This window comes from Callithrix jacchus, chromosome 17 (assembly GCF_049354715.1).
Source record: "Callithrix jacchus isolate 240 chromosome 17, calJac240_pri, whole genome shotgun sequence".
In the NCBI taxonomy this organism is placed as follows: Eukaryota; Metazoa; Chordata; class Mammalia; order Primates; family Cebidae; genus Callithrix; species Callithrix jacchus.
Genome location: NC_133518.1, coordinates 33,040,101 through 33,055,217, shown reverse-complemented (window position 1 = coordinate 33,055,217; position 15,117 = coordinate 33,040,101). Strand labels below are relative to the sequence as shown.

General features: G+C 37.6%; 1 protein-coding gene across 36 annotated transcripts in view; it reads left to right on the top strand.

Annotated features, from left to right (window-relative positions):
* The first annotated feature begins 5,537 nt into the window (after positions 1 to 5,537).
* Positions 5,538 to 15,117, top strand: part of MBNL1 (muscleblind like splicing regulator 1) — a 176,750-nt gene continuing 167,170 nt past the window's right edge. For 22 of the 36 annotated variants that reach the window (XR_013528537.1, XR_013528535.1, XR_013528533.1 and 19 more), the window contains exon 1: positions 5,538 to 5,701. The gene's annotated coding sequence lies outside the window, so the exon portion shown is untranslated. Of the gene's footprint in view, positions 6,393 to 6,692; positions 6,924 to 15,117 lie in introns of those variants that run through there. The other 14 variants (XM_078354009.1, XM_078354005.1, XM_078354003.1 and 11 more) reach the window with 5 other exon arrangements.

The window sequence follows — 15,117 nt, the reverse complement described above, 5'->3', positions numbered from 1 at the left end:
TGGATCTTGAGGATCATGAGTCTTAATGGCTTCTCTTCAACTCTGAGATGCAAAATTCTAACATTTGTTGTACCCCATTGCTGAGAGTCTTCAACCAAATCACTTTCTGCTGCTGGGCTCCCAGCCATCTGCTGCCCATTGCTCTCCTAGACAGAGCCTACTCTTGGTTTGCTCTCATTTTCAGCAGTGGTGCACTTCATGCGTTCTGTTCTGAGATTAGACTATCAACCTCCACACAGCAGTCAAGAGTTACTTTACAAATATTTAGCTATCTTTGTGAAAACCAAATTTAGATAATGTTCCATCACCCCACTCCCACCCCTGTGTCTAACATAATCAAACACTTCAATGGTTCCCAGTGACGAAAAGTATCATGGTTGTAGTTTTGCACTTTGAGTGTGATTAATTTGATGAAGATTCATTTGTTTCCTCTTTCTTGACCGTAAGCTCCTTGAGGTTAAGTAGTTTTTATTCACCATTGGCTCCCTAGCCCTACTGTGAAGTCAGGCCTGAGGGATCTTGCCATGCAGTCCTCATTGCTTTGAATGCTCTTTCCCCAGCTATTCCTCACTTCACCAAGAACCTTGCTGGCATATGACCATCTCAGTCCTCCGTTGTGTTTTACATATCCTCCCCTTCCAATCCCCCAATCTGCTTTATTTTATTTCATGGCACTTACCTCCATCTGAAATTACCTCATATGTTTATCTCTTTTGTTTTCTTGACTTATTTTTTGTTGCTTGTCTCCCCTTAGTAGAATGCAACCCCTTTGAGGGAAGTGATTTATCTGTGCTGTTCATTTCTGTAACTACAGTACCTAGAATAGGAGTTAGCCATGGCTAATGCTCAATAAATGTTCATGAAATGAATTCAGTCATTGTATGAAAAGTGTTTTCTGTATGGAAAGAATAAAGGAAGGATTAGTCAATGGAAAGAATAAAAGGAGGAAAAAAAAGGAAAGAAGGAAGAAACTGAGAAAGGAAGAACTATATTCTTGCAAATCTAATGTAGCACCTCCTCACATTAAACTTGGGGAACTGTTAGGGATATTTTAGAGCTTCTTCTTGTCCTCATTGTCTTTAAGGAAAAAAAAAGACAACGAAATGAATGGCCTGAGAGAGTGAGAAGACACTAATGTCAGTTCTGCTCTGCCATGGTGCCATGTTCCCTATATGACGCACTCCTCTGGTTTAACAAGGGAACAAGGCCAGATGCTCATTAACACTCCATTCAATGCTAAAATTCTATTATTCTGAACTTGTAATTTCAAAATGTATTTGCTTACTGTCTCTCTATTGCTAGATTTTAAAATAATGATATTGAACATCTAAACTCAACTTTTAGGTAAAATAGCTTAATTGAGAAATGCATAATAAAGTTAATATTTAACTGTTTTGAATTTTATAAACATTTAGTAGCAAATATTGACATTATATATTTTCACATTCATGTGCTATACACGTTATACATACAATGTATTGTATTATGTATCAAATATATACATAATATCTATTAGAATATATATTTTTATTTTTTAAATCATGAGCATAAAGAACTGGTGTTGTGTGTGAAATATATAAAGGTCTTTGAAATTAAACTAAATTCACCTAATCCTATCAGGTATATTTATTCAAATATAGAAACAAGTTTGAATTCTACAAAAGAAGGTCTCAGCTCTCTCCTCAACTCTGTTGTGAAGTTTAATGTGATCCATTTAATGCATCTACTTAAACTTGATTCTCCATACAAGAATGTTTGCAACTTGTGATAGCCTTTGAAGAGTCATCTTCTTTTGATCATCTATATTTAAATATTGATTAGGAAGCAGAGTACTTGAGACTAGGTTCTGGATTTGACACTATCTTTCAATCAATTATTTTTATCCTGGTATAATAAAAATAGTATTTTTAAAGAGTATATCTCTTGAGATATTTTTATTTAGGTGAAGTGTGTGTGTGTGTGTGTGTGTGTGTTAGGAAAGACAAGTTATACCTGTGAGAGCTTATTGAGCTATGAATGTGGTATGCAGAAGAAGTCACAATTCACACATGCACTCACACACTTATATAGGTGCCTTAAACATTCCCATTGGAATGAAAAAGATAAATGCTGCGATTATCTTTATTATTGGTAAACAGGGAGCTGATATTATTTATATCCCTTAACTGTATTTCTATTGAGATTCATTGGTATAATTAAAACTTAAATGGACTAAAGTATTTCAGGAACCTGAAGTGAACACTCTTTTCTTTAACTGAAACATAGTTTTATTTTACCTGAAATTGTTTTCTCTAATTTCCCTCTCCACCCACGAATGACCTTCTTTATATATTCATGGATATACTCACTTATGAACCTGTGGACTATAATGACAATTCACAGAAGTAGGAGAAACCATTATGTTCTCCTGGCACTGAGGGAATAGCAATGGTATTCTAAATGAGGAACTATTAACTTTTTATTACTATAATGAATTTTTAGTAATTTCCATAGTTTGAAATGTGGTTAGGATGCTGCTGGCAGTTGAAAGCTGACATGATTTAATAGTTTCAACATATGATCTGGTGTTTGTTACAGTGCTTTAAGATTTTAAATGCCATCATTTATGTTCTAATGTTATCGATGGTAAATCAGGCCAAATCAGTGGTAATGTAGTTTTATATCACAATTTATTTGGACTCATTTGGAATTATAGATTGACTGTTGTTTTATGAGTTTTCTTAACCATCCTTTTTCTCTGTATCTAAAGCAAACTAACATCTTTTTTCCTCTTCTTTGTCATTTACAAGGATGGTTATTCTACTGTTTCTAATATTAAAGGATCATCCTTGTATTTCTTTGTATTCTGTCATGGAGCAAAAAACATGTCTCAGTTTCAATTTCTCTTTTGCTCCCAGAAGATCCCCCCTCCTCCAGTGTTGAAGTAGAAACATAGTTTTCGTTCTTGCACCCTAAACAGGTTCGAAAGTCCTGTGTTTCACCATGTTGCCCTAAACAGCAAATTTTCTAACCCACATGAAAAAAGAACACATTTCTAACTTGGAATTCTACACGGGTTTGTGTTGAAAACAAATTTCTACCACCAGGATTAGTCCTTAGTGGTTTGCAGGCATTCTGAGCAGAGGGGCATGTAAGCCATCTAGGGCACCAACCTGCTAGCAGGTGCAAAGGTTGCTCTGCTAAGAAGTTAGGCCTTTAATATCATAGAGAATGGGAGGCAAAATGAAGAAATTAAAAGGCAAGTAGCAAGGAATTCAGTAGGCTAAGCCAGGGATTTGGGAGTCTCCCAAGGCTCCTCCCTTCCTCATTCCCTGTGTGAGTCATTTTTCCAGTCTGTCCACACCCATTCACCCCTCCAGCCCACACTCTCATTCACCCTCCAAGCTGCCACCACAGGAACTTTCTGCAATACAAGTCCAGACTCCATCTCTGGCCCTTGCTGCCTAAATTTTTCCAGTTCATTAGTTTTGACAGTAAAGTTGAAACTCAGATTAACACAGACCTACTTTTAGCGTCATCTCCTGCCACTCTCCTCTACTACCCTCCCCTCACTTCTCACAGAAAGGCTGAGAAGGCTGTATATGCCTTGTATTTGCCCTGCTCTTTTCGTTTCTTTTGAGACAGGGCCTTTCAATGTCACCTTGTCTCATAAACTGGTGACCTCAAGTGATCCTCCATCCTCAGGCTGGTCTCATAAACTCCTGACCTCAAGTGATCCTCCCTCCTCAGCCTCCTAAAGTGCTGGGATTACATGTGTGAGCCACGCCACCCAGTCTGCCCTGGTCTTTTCTCTTCTCCACCTGGACTCTACTCCCTTTTGATCTTTTGATCTTGCTAACTTGTACATACCTTTCAAAGCATCAGTTAAACGTAAATCCTCCGGGAACTCTTTGTTCGCCATCCTTGGAGCCCTCATGGGATTGCCTCTGACATCATAGTACTTATCCCTTAGGCAAAATTAATTGGTTTGTCTCTCACCTAGTAGAGGTGTTATCCTTGAGTATAGAGACTGTCTTACCCATTCTTGCATCACTGGCATGGTAGGCACTAAATGTAATTGCTGTATGCTTAATAAGAGGAATGAAAGTCTTCATAGCTTGGGGTAGTTACTAAATGGGCAGATAGAAAGTTCCCATCCCTGTTCTCTGAAAAAGTGTCAGTGTCCTTTTAGTTTGCTTACACTGTGTGGGTACTTGAGTTCTTTTAAACAACGCTGGGAAGAGGCACCATTTAATTAATTAATTTGTTCTGGAAGTAATCACTGTACAATTTTAACTCAGTGCTTTGTAGATCTAGCTAAAGGTCAAGAACTCAAGTCAGCTATTCGTGTCTCTGGAAGGTATTTCTGCACTTTAGCACCTTTCTGATGTTTTTCCTTCACCTCGAGCTGGCCTCACTCTCTTCAACACAACCTAACCTGCAGGAAGAACGTTATACCATATCCAACATTTTTGTCCCAAATTGTGTCCCAAACGTGGGACCAACGTTTTTCATCAAAATCATCCTTGAACAAGTTATCGGAATTTCTTACAAAGGAAATCCTGCCCCCAATCTCCGAAACTTTATCACACCACAGACGTTCAGGATTCTTTCCATTCAAAGTGAAGCCAAGTTACACCTTATAACACCCAGTGAATTGTGATATGGGGCTGTGGTTTATTTGCTTTGGCGACAATATGGCTCACTTGCCATGAAACATACCAGTATTTAATATGTTATAAATATAAATATATTATATAAAATATAAATATATTTATTTTCAAAGAGGGAGCTTTGCTTTCTATGAATCACAGTGCAAAGTTGAGAATACATTGTAAAGTCCAAATATTATTTACAAACTAGAAGGAAAGCTGGCATGTGAGTGTTTGTGCTTGTGTGACAGTTTCACTAAGGAATTCCAAAACTGTGGACAGCCTGTTACTTGAAGAAAATACACAGTGGCAGTCTTGCAGATGTTTTTCCCGCCTGTTCACCCGCCAGTTTCAGAAACTGTTTGGTGCATTTTAAGGCGGCAGTCCCAACAGATCCAAGGATTCTAGTCTAATAGGTTCCTAACCTTCAGTCTAACCTTCCCGGCTTCCTTGCAAAGCCCGGTGCATGGGCCTCTTTCAAAACGGACCCACTGATGTGCCCGGCTAGTCGGTAGGAGCAGAAGTAGCCGGAGGGCGTCCAGTCTGCACGCCCGCCGCGAGGTTACAATGTTGAACGCAAAAGATGGAAGATACCAACGGGAGGCCGAGGGGATCCACGGCGCCCACGCGGGCTCCCGCTTCCTCCTGTTCTCGGCGCCGCGGGGCGAGCGCCCATGACCCGTCCTTGCGGACTCTCTCCGGTTGAGAGGCGACCCTGGGGCCCGGGGAAGCGCGGGAGGGCGCCGGCGGAAAGTTGAAGAGCGTTTTCCTCGCCGCCGCGTGCATTCAGGAGCTCGACGAGTCCGCCCTGGGCTTCCTGGTGGGGCTGGGCGGGCGGGGGAGGGGCCGCGCAGCAGCAGCGGAAGCCAGACCTCGGCGATAAGAGGCTGCACAGCGACATGCAACAGTCTTTTCACTGCAGCTGAATGAGTTGTGGCGCCCACAATGCTCCCGTGACAAGGAGCTGACAAGTTCTCTTTTCCGTCGCGGGCATCTTGGAATCATGACTCCCACAATGCCTTGGGCACTCGGTCGACAGTCGGGCCGCCTCTGAAAAAAAAATGTGAGAGGTAAGTTTCCATTTTCACAGTTTCCCCGCGCCGCTCCGCCGCGCTTCATTGTTCGGACTCCGGCGGGGCTGCCCGTGGCTGAAGGAGGAAGTGCGAGGAGGTGCTTGCCGGCCGCGGCTCTCCCGGGCCGGGGCGGGCCGCGCGCGGTGGTTGGTTTCGCGTCTCTCAGCACCTCCTGCCCGGGGGAAGGCGGGAGGCTGAGCTGCAGCAGCTCCTGCGCCCTTCCCCGCCACGGGCTTTGCGGACGCTGTCACGGCGCAGCCGGCGCACGGCTTGGCAGCCCGGAGGGACCGAGGGAGAAACGGGGGGCGAGAAGAGAAACAGGTGCGTGCAAGTGTACTCACAACTTAATGACCTTTGTCGGGGGAAGGTGCGAGTCCCTCTGAGGCGAGCGGCGCGCGGGTTCTCCCGGCGGCTCCCGCATCCCTGGCCCCGGGGCTGCCATCCCGCCCGGTTTTCATCTGGGCCAAATATGTGCACGCAAAGGTTAATTCTCTGCCTGCTACCCATAAATTACGCATGACATGTTTAGCTGGGCTGCCTTATATGGAGAGTGCTGTATTTCTGGCCAGTTTGCTTTTTGCCAAGTTTACAGGGCGGAAGACGCCCTGTGGGAGTGGGCTGCCTCCTCCTCCTCCTCTTCTTTTTTTTTCATCGTTTTGTAGTGCGTCACTCAAAAACTGTAAGAAAAGTAAGTATAGAAGCTTTTTGGGTGGAGCCGCAGTTGATTGATTGAATTGCTTTCCTGAAAGGTTGAAAAGAATGAAAAGTAGTTAGTACTTGGGTTCTGGTTTTTAGACAAAAGCAGGACAAATATGTAGCCCCCCCTACTTTTTTTTTTTTAAACGGAGCCGGAATCTGTTATTGGTAGTAATGTGTCATGTGAGAATACTTTGATTCCAGAGCCTGTAACACGAGCAGGTATATGGTGACGCTTATGCCTTCTCCTAGCCCAGCGCTTTACAACAACAAAGGTGCTGCTGCCAGACTCATACTGTGTTCTTAAGGCTCTCTGGGGCCCGGAGGGGGAGTATGCGGCTGTTGGGATTTTGGGGTCTGTTTCTGTGGAGTATGCCTCCCCAGGATGAAAATTGAGTAAGAAGCTGCCAGAAAGGTTGTTGCCGCTGACTTTACCTTGTGTGCCCACCAGCACAGGCACAAGCCATAGCAGATGGATGGCAAACTCTGCCATATACTCTGAGGAATTTCTTAAATTAATACGGTAGGAGAGAAGTCATAATTAATGCTTTTAGACTTTCGGGCCCTCTGCAACGTGCTTTGAAATACTACACCGGTGGACAATGTGTTCCTCCCTCCTGGGTTTGAACACTGTTTATATACAGAGGATGTTTAGTATATAACTATTCTATACCAGCATAAGAGAGCCACTCCATAGTTATCTCTGTGTGGGTTCCTAAGTGTGTTGGTGTTTCCCCTTGCTTTTGAGATAAAACATTATCACCCAGACAGAAAATGAAAGTTCAACGGCTGTAAAATTCATCCCAAGAATGTGCAGTTCAATACTGAGAATGTCTTAAATGTAGTTATAGATAGAGGCACTGAATAAGTTATTTTGTAGCCGGAGAATGACATCACTGTCACTTATATCTTTCTTAAAATTGGTGACAACTATGGCTCAAAACTTTTTTAGTTTCCTAATTTTCCAATTTTCGTCTGTTTTTTTGTATTTGCATGGGAGTTACTTTATTATTATTATTACTATATTGTTAGGTCTTTAAAAATGTAGGCATTGTTTTAGTTTTCTTTGTTTAGTGGGGGGTTTCCTTGCTGAAGACTGCAAAAGGTGCCTTTTGTGTTTTAAAGAACAGGTTGGGTCAGCAATAGAAAACCTTTTCATCTATAATTGTAGTGTCACTTAAGACATAATAATCAGATTTCATTATTAGGAAGACTCAGAAAAACCTCACATATGACAAGTTTAATTTTTTTCCTCATGTAACTATGAACAAATTTGTGTGTAGATACACATCAAGTGTGGTACTCTGTGTAGTCATGCCAAAGTGAAACTGAAGTGTTATATGGTTTGAGATATTATTGGTTGTGTTTACAGTTCCACATTTGAGGCAAAGTTAGACTCCAAGTTGAATTCATTAAATTTTGATTCCAACATTCTGTTCTTCCTCTAGGCACAGAATTCCTATGAAATGAAACACTGGGTTTTGTTCCAGAACAAGAACAGACTATCCCAAAATTTCTCCTGGGGAAAAAAAAGAGTAAAATTATATTTTTCATTGAGGAAGAGTGTGTTACTTTATTATATAAAATTGCCCTATCTTCATTATAAGCAAAAAAAAAAAAAAAAAGCCCTTATATTTGTCACTGTTGCCATACATTAGGCTTTTGATAGATCTATTTATGGAAACAGAGAATAAATAGTTTTGCTGCACCTTCTGGTTTTCTGCTTGGTGATAGATGTGCAGATTAGAGAACATCTCAGGTCTTGCTTAGAAGAAGCTGAAAAGAATAGGTGATTGGGTTTTTTAAATTCTGTAAGCAAAGGCATTAGGGTGGGTGGTAGATACGAGAGTCAAGGGAGTAGAGGAAAGAAGTGAAATAGGTTCACAAAGTGATTGGCTCAAAATAAAATCCCAACAATATGGATCATAGAGAATGTGACATAGGAAGGTTTTTAAAGTGTATGGTCTTTTAGACCAAAAAGCTTCATATTTTTTGAAATCTAGAATGTACTGTCCAGTACAGTAGCCACATGCGACTATTGAGCACTTGAAATGCGACTAGTCCAGATCGAGAAGCGTAAAATACTGCTGGGTTTTCAAAACTTTATATGAGGGAAAGAATAATGTTTTTATATTGACGATATGTTTTAATGATAATTTTTTGATATATTGGTTCTAATAGAAGATCTTATTAGATTAACTTCACCTGTTTTATTTCTTTTTTTTTTTTTTTTACTGTGGAGTCTAGAAAACTTAGTATAACAAATGTGGCTAACATTGTATTTATTTTAGACAGCACTGTTCTAGGATAAGGTGGGAGAAAGCTTAAAGAGTTTGCTGGTCAAAACACAATAAAATCGACTTATTGTACGTAGAAATACCTTGTATTTCTTATCCATTGTAACCAAAATTTGAGAAAACACACCACCTAACATCTATTTTTACTTCCTCAAAGCTGCTATTTAGTTTAGAGATTTCATGGTGAGATAGTAATAATAGAGAAAACTTATAATTAGAGAATGAGTCTTAACACCTCTCAAAGGCCAAAATAGAGTATGATTGTTACTTAGGAACGTTTTAGAGACACTGTACTTACCATTGTCCTGAAGTTACCAAACATAAACAGTCACTAAAATTATTTTAAAATAGAGTTTTTAGTAAATAGCAATTATCTTCAAATGCTTAATATGTGTTTTCTTTTGCTAGGACTTTCTTTAGAAAATTAAAAAAAAAACAAGCCCACAAATCCAGGGTCCTGAGCAATGGCTGAATTCATAAGAATGAAAGATTTTTACCTGCAGATAAGAGGGCATTGTTTTGAATATTAGGAAAAGTAAAAATGTGTTTCTACCGTAACATTATGGGCTTTGAAGAATTTCTATACATGGTGACACTGTCTTTATAATTTGAACACATTCTTGAGAAAACATCTGACTGGTAAACAAAGCACAATGGCATAGGTCCTGGAAACATTCCTTTCAGATATTTTCATAACTGAAGTACATTTTGCCATTCACAGTGAGTGTTAAGTTGAAAAAATGTGGTTCTTTTCTAGCCATATAAAGTATGCTTACTGTTATTTTCTCGAAAGATGCCAAAAAATGAAGATGGATGTTGTGGATTCTTTGTGGGGAGAGAGCTAGATTGTATATAGAGCCTGAAGAAGAGTTGCCTCTCGGCTTGGTGCCATCTTGAATCTTTCTTCCTATATGAGACATAGCTTCCATTAGTGTCAGTGTGTGTGTGGAGGGTGAGGGGAAGAATGATCCCCATTAATTTTGTATATTGTTTCTGATGACTCATAGTGTATATTCACTAATGGTTGGAGAATTATTGATTGCAAAGCAGAGGATTCAAGAAGAGCTATTGCCATATGGCATTAACCATCTCTAGACATATTTTATATTTTTAAATTGAGGTAGGGAAATTGGTTTTTATGTAGTGTTTTTTTTTGTATTGTAAAATATATACATTATGTAAGCATTACAGATACATTCTTGAGGAAAAAATAGCAAATACATACGTGGTTATAATTTTCTACATATTACTAGTATTTTTTTAAATAACAGATCCAGAACATCTCTTTCAGATAATCGTTTATGTTTTTAGAAAGGTATCTCATCATATGTGCCTATGACATCTGTAAAAATATGTATAACATACATCTTGAAATATTTGTGTTAGGAGTATTAGGTCTTACACGTTTGGCTCTTTTTCTCCCATTTTTGATGATTAAGATTTTACTCACTATGAGTATCCTTGTTAAAACTATGTTTGTTACTATGATTGTCCGTTGTTAAAACAGTTCAGGAAATATTAATCTCAAAATGAAATGTAGCCATATTGGACAGAGTAGAGAATTGCTTTTCCACAGAGATCAATTTCAAAAAGGTGAAGAAGTTTTGAAATATTATCATGCTTATATGCTCCAAAAGAAAAACCATTGTTGCTTTTGACATTCTTTTAAGAAACTGAGAGATCCCAGCTACTCGGGAGGCTGAGGCAGGAGAATTGCCTGAACCCAGGAGGCGGAGGTTGCGGTGCGCCGAGATCGCGCCATTGCACTCCAGCCTGGGAAACAAGAGCGAAACTCTGTCTCAAAAAAAAAAAAAAGAAACTGAGAGATGTATACCTAAAGAGGTGAATAATAGTTGATAAAGGTATGTAAAATACATACTCCTGTGAAGTGTGAACACACAATTTGTATGTAAGGCATGCATGAGCATATAACTTTCCCTAAGACAATGCCAATTTATTCAAATCACCTGAATGTTAATTAATATCATACCATTAAAAAGAATTGTGGTAAATATGAAATCCAAATACCACTGCTGATGTCCACTCTGATATCAATTCCATTCCAGTCCCTCTTTAGCTGAATTCACAAAATGAAGAGATATCTTTCTCCAAAGTAATTTTCCAGAAATTCATATTTGACACTGAATTTTTCCTACATTTTCATTTTTAAAAGTTTAGAAGCTATTAACTAAAACTAAACTTGTTTTAGAGAGCTAAGAAGATTCTAGACTTATGGGGACATATTTAGTTCTATAAAATAAGCATTACCTTGCTGACTTGAAATATTATTTGATCATATAAAGTTGATTTATAAGTGAATACATATTGTAGAAAAATACCACACTAGGCTTAGTGAAATCTATCAAACTTTAATCAAGATAGATATACCCTGTCCTCAAAAAAGTAAGAATCTGGTAGGCAAAATAAAAGCTTCGAAAATAACTGTAAAGTAGAAAGTGATATTTCATTAACAATGGCTGGGTAACATATTATGAAAGTTCAGATAAGGGAAAATCTTAAGGTAGCTCTGAGTCTGACCCACATAGAGGTAATAAAGGGAACAGTCCTAAAATGCATAAATAATGGGAATAAAAAGTATTCAGTATGTTTCAGCCTTTCAAAAATATTATTCTTTTAAAGCAATATTAATTACATCTATTCAGCAGTGGTTCTGTATTTTCCATATGTTTATAGATAACATTCACATATTGAATATTCATACATGTTTTAGTTAATTTATTTTATCCAGGAGAAACATAATAGTTTCCAAATGTCCTATACTAGATTGTTGATAGATTCTGTCATTGGTTTTACTGTTGAGTACCATGAAATATCAGCTGTTACAGCCACTAAATAGTTACAAACTGTAGATACTACAGTTTAATAGTCAATGCATGTCATATGCTTGTAATATGCTAAATAGGAAGGATGCAAGATAAGGCCTTAAGCAGTTCCTATTCATATTTAGAGTATTATCAGACACTTTCTTAACATGGCTCAGTATTAGAATTTATAGACCACTTCAACTTTTGCATCCAAAAATTTCAATATTATATTCAATAATTTATCAGCATTTGTTGATGACAGTAAAACTGGTATATTAGCATTTTATTTGTTTCAATGTTGTGTGATTACAACAGTTACATTTTAGCCATGATGGGTAACTCTTATCCTACTAGAAAGAAAGCAGGCGTGGTCAAGCTAAGTGACAGATTCAAAGAATTGGAGGATATAGGGCTTGCTGTGGGGAAGAAATAGATGAGAAAAGCTTTATGCCACTGACTAGGCTTGCAATTAGGTATTCCACTACCAAAGCCCCCTTACTGATAATTCTATTTACCAAATTTTGGTTTCAAGATGCCAGGTTCTGAAGAGATATACCACCAGTTCCTATAAACATTGTATCTAAATTTGGTTTGAAAGTCTAATATTTATTCCAGTGCAGGCAGAACAACAAGAACAGACCTCACTGGGGAATATATCAGGTTTCTCAAAGTGGAACTCCTTTGTAAATGTAAGAAGTGATATCAATGTTATTATTACTTAAATAAACTTATTTTGAAGTGATTACGTTTTTATTTATTTCTTGAAAGAAACAGTAAATTTGGGAGAAAATCATTTAGTCTTTTCATGCCCTAGTTTCTAAATCTGTGACATTATAAAGGTGTAAATAATTGTGAAAATAGTAGAAGTTGCCACTTGCTGTATACTTTTAAATAAGGTATCTCATTTAATCTTTTCTACAGCTGTAAAGTAGGCCTTATGACTTTTATCGTAAAGCTCATGACTAGAACAATTTTTTCATTTGCAGAGATATGAGGCTTGTTATTTTGTTTATTCCAGTGTTCCTGTTTTTAACCAATTTTTCTTGTCTTGCCTCCACTGATTACATACAAAGAATAGTGATGAGAATATAGCTGTAATAATGACTACTAACATTTTTGAATACTTTCTGTGTGCCAAGCTGAGGTTTATAAATTAATTCATGTATTACTCAGAAAACCCTACGAGATAGGTACTATTAATATCCTGATTTTGCAGGCGGGGGAACTGAGGCACAGACAAGTCCAGTTAATTGTGCAAAGGTGCTTAATTAGTAAGTAGCACAATAAGGAGTTGAACCAAGGTAGTCCAGTTTTAGAATTCATGCTCCTATGTAAAAGAACAAAAACAGATTTTAAAAGTACTTATTTTGGTTACTGATAGGAGCTTGACAACATAAATGTTTGGAATACTTTAAAAGACTTGTACTTTCTACAGCATTTGCGGAGACTCCAGAAGAATGGGCAGAAAATAAGAAGATAGAGAGAAAAGGCCTGTGTGTGTCGGGGGGGCGGGGGCGGTGGTGGTGGGAGGCATTAGTAGGATAGGAGGAAATGAGGAATCAGATGTGCAGGGGAGATTGGTGCTACACTTTCGATGTGGTTGTTGAGCAGGTAGTAAGTTTAATAATAAATAGTACGGAATAAACAGATATTTGGTGTTTAGGGCAGTAACCTTATAGGAGCTGTGTTTTGGGGACATTTTATAGGGGAAGAATAGGACACATATAGGATGAAGTAGAGATTGTGGTCATACAGAACAGAGATGCAGGACTAAATGAGGGGAATGGCCCTAGAATGAAAAGGAGGACATGCATGCTGGGAGAAATGTGGTAAGTTTAGGCTGCATAGGATGTAGAAGCTGACTGGATATGGATATTAAAGGCAATGGGGGTATTAACAATTATTTTCAAAATACAGTAAGAATTTTAAAGACTTTTTATTGATAAAAATATTTAACAATTATATATTAAAATGTCAGTAAGGGAAAACATTTAAAATTACATTTTATCAGGGAATATACCTTGATTAAATAGAAGATACATGTTAATTTCTTAAAACATTTCATTTCTATGCCAAGCTCTTTTAAAGCACTAAATGGTGACCTATAGGTCACCAAATTCTTTTGTCCCAAATTGGTAATTTTAAAGTAAACCTAATTTCAACTTTAGGCACATTTTGTTATTTGCTGAGAAATGTCTCAGTGTCAACCAGGCAGTTCTCCTCTCTTATTAAATTCCATGCTCAGAATGCCTGTGTAACCTATCCTTAGTGATAAACAAGGTGGCAGATAGATACATGATAAAACAAGTTTGCAATGTGCTCAATGTGGCTGACATTTATACTTCTCAGACCATGCTATTTTAGGGAAGGTATCAGTATAACCAGGACATTCTTTTTCTTGTATCTAAAAATCCTTAATAATCAGTCACTATTATAAACAGAATGATTTACTTACAGAAATCAATAAACAGTTGCATTTGGTTAATGGTTATCTGGAGTTAGGAGGACAGTTATATTTCAAATAAAATAGAAAGCTTTACTGGAATACTTACAGGTCTTTTTAGTTTGAGGACCTTACAAGCTTTTTAAAAATAAATGGTTTAAAATAGTTTAAACAGAAAATGTCCGAACAATGATAGATTGTTTTATTTCGTATATAGCAAAAAATTTCCATAAAATCAAGACAGTTTTCAAGAAAAAGATTTTATTTATAAATAACAACTTATGAGTTAGATTGCCTATGTCCACAAATATACAGAAATTGCACTATTTATGTCTTTAAATACAGTATGTTTCTATCAAGCTAGAGAATAATGTAGACAGTATTTTATTTTGCCTTTGTTAGTATTATGTGAAAGTCACACTTATTACACGCTTTTTTCTATTATTAGACTTTTTTTTCCTATCTAGTTTTTGCCTTGTGCTATAAAGATACGGTATGGTGAAAATCTGTTTAGCTATATCATTAAAATAATGCTTAGAAAAGACTAATTTTTAAGTCACTAAGATTAAACAGTATCTGGCATTCTTTGCCATCTCTATTATTCTGTCATTGAGCTAATTTCAATGAGACAAATTTATTCTAAGTTATTTTGAGCCATTATTTAAACTTCACTGCTGTAACATTCAGGGAAAAACTGCATTGTCTACCTAGTGGCATTCAGATGAGGCATTGGGTCTTAGGTACCGCATCCAAAATACTTTTAAGAGATTTGATAAACATAGTAAAAGTGAAAAACAGAGGATGGAAGAAAATCTTTGATTCAGTAGTAGACGCTCTCTGAGGCATTGCATGAACTTTCCAAAAAATCATTTGAGAAGTGCCTAACAATAGAAAAATACATACTTCAATAGGAAAGACTATAGAAAACCGTACTCAAGTAGTATTCTGCCTAATGCTTTCTGGAGGATCATATTTGCTGAAAATTGCCTGTGGCAAATGACTATCTCAGAGTGATATAGTTTTGAGGACTTAGATTTTAAAAGCAAATATTTTATTGGGAACAATTAATTTAGGAAGAATAGTATTATGCCTATTCCTCATAATTGGTTAAAATTTACTAAGTGCTGAGGTCTTTTTCCTTATTACTTTACC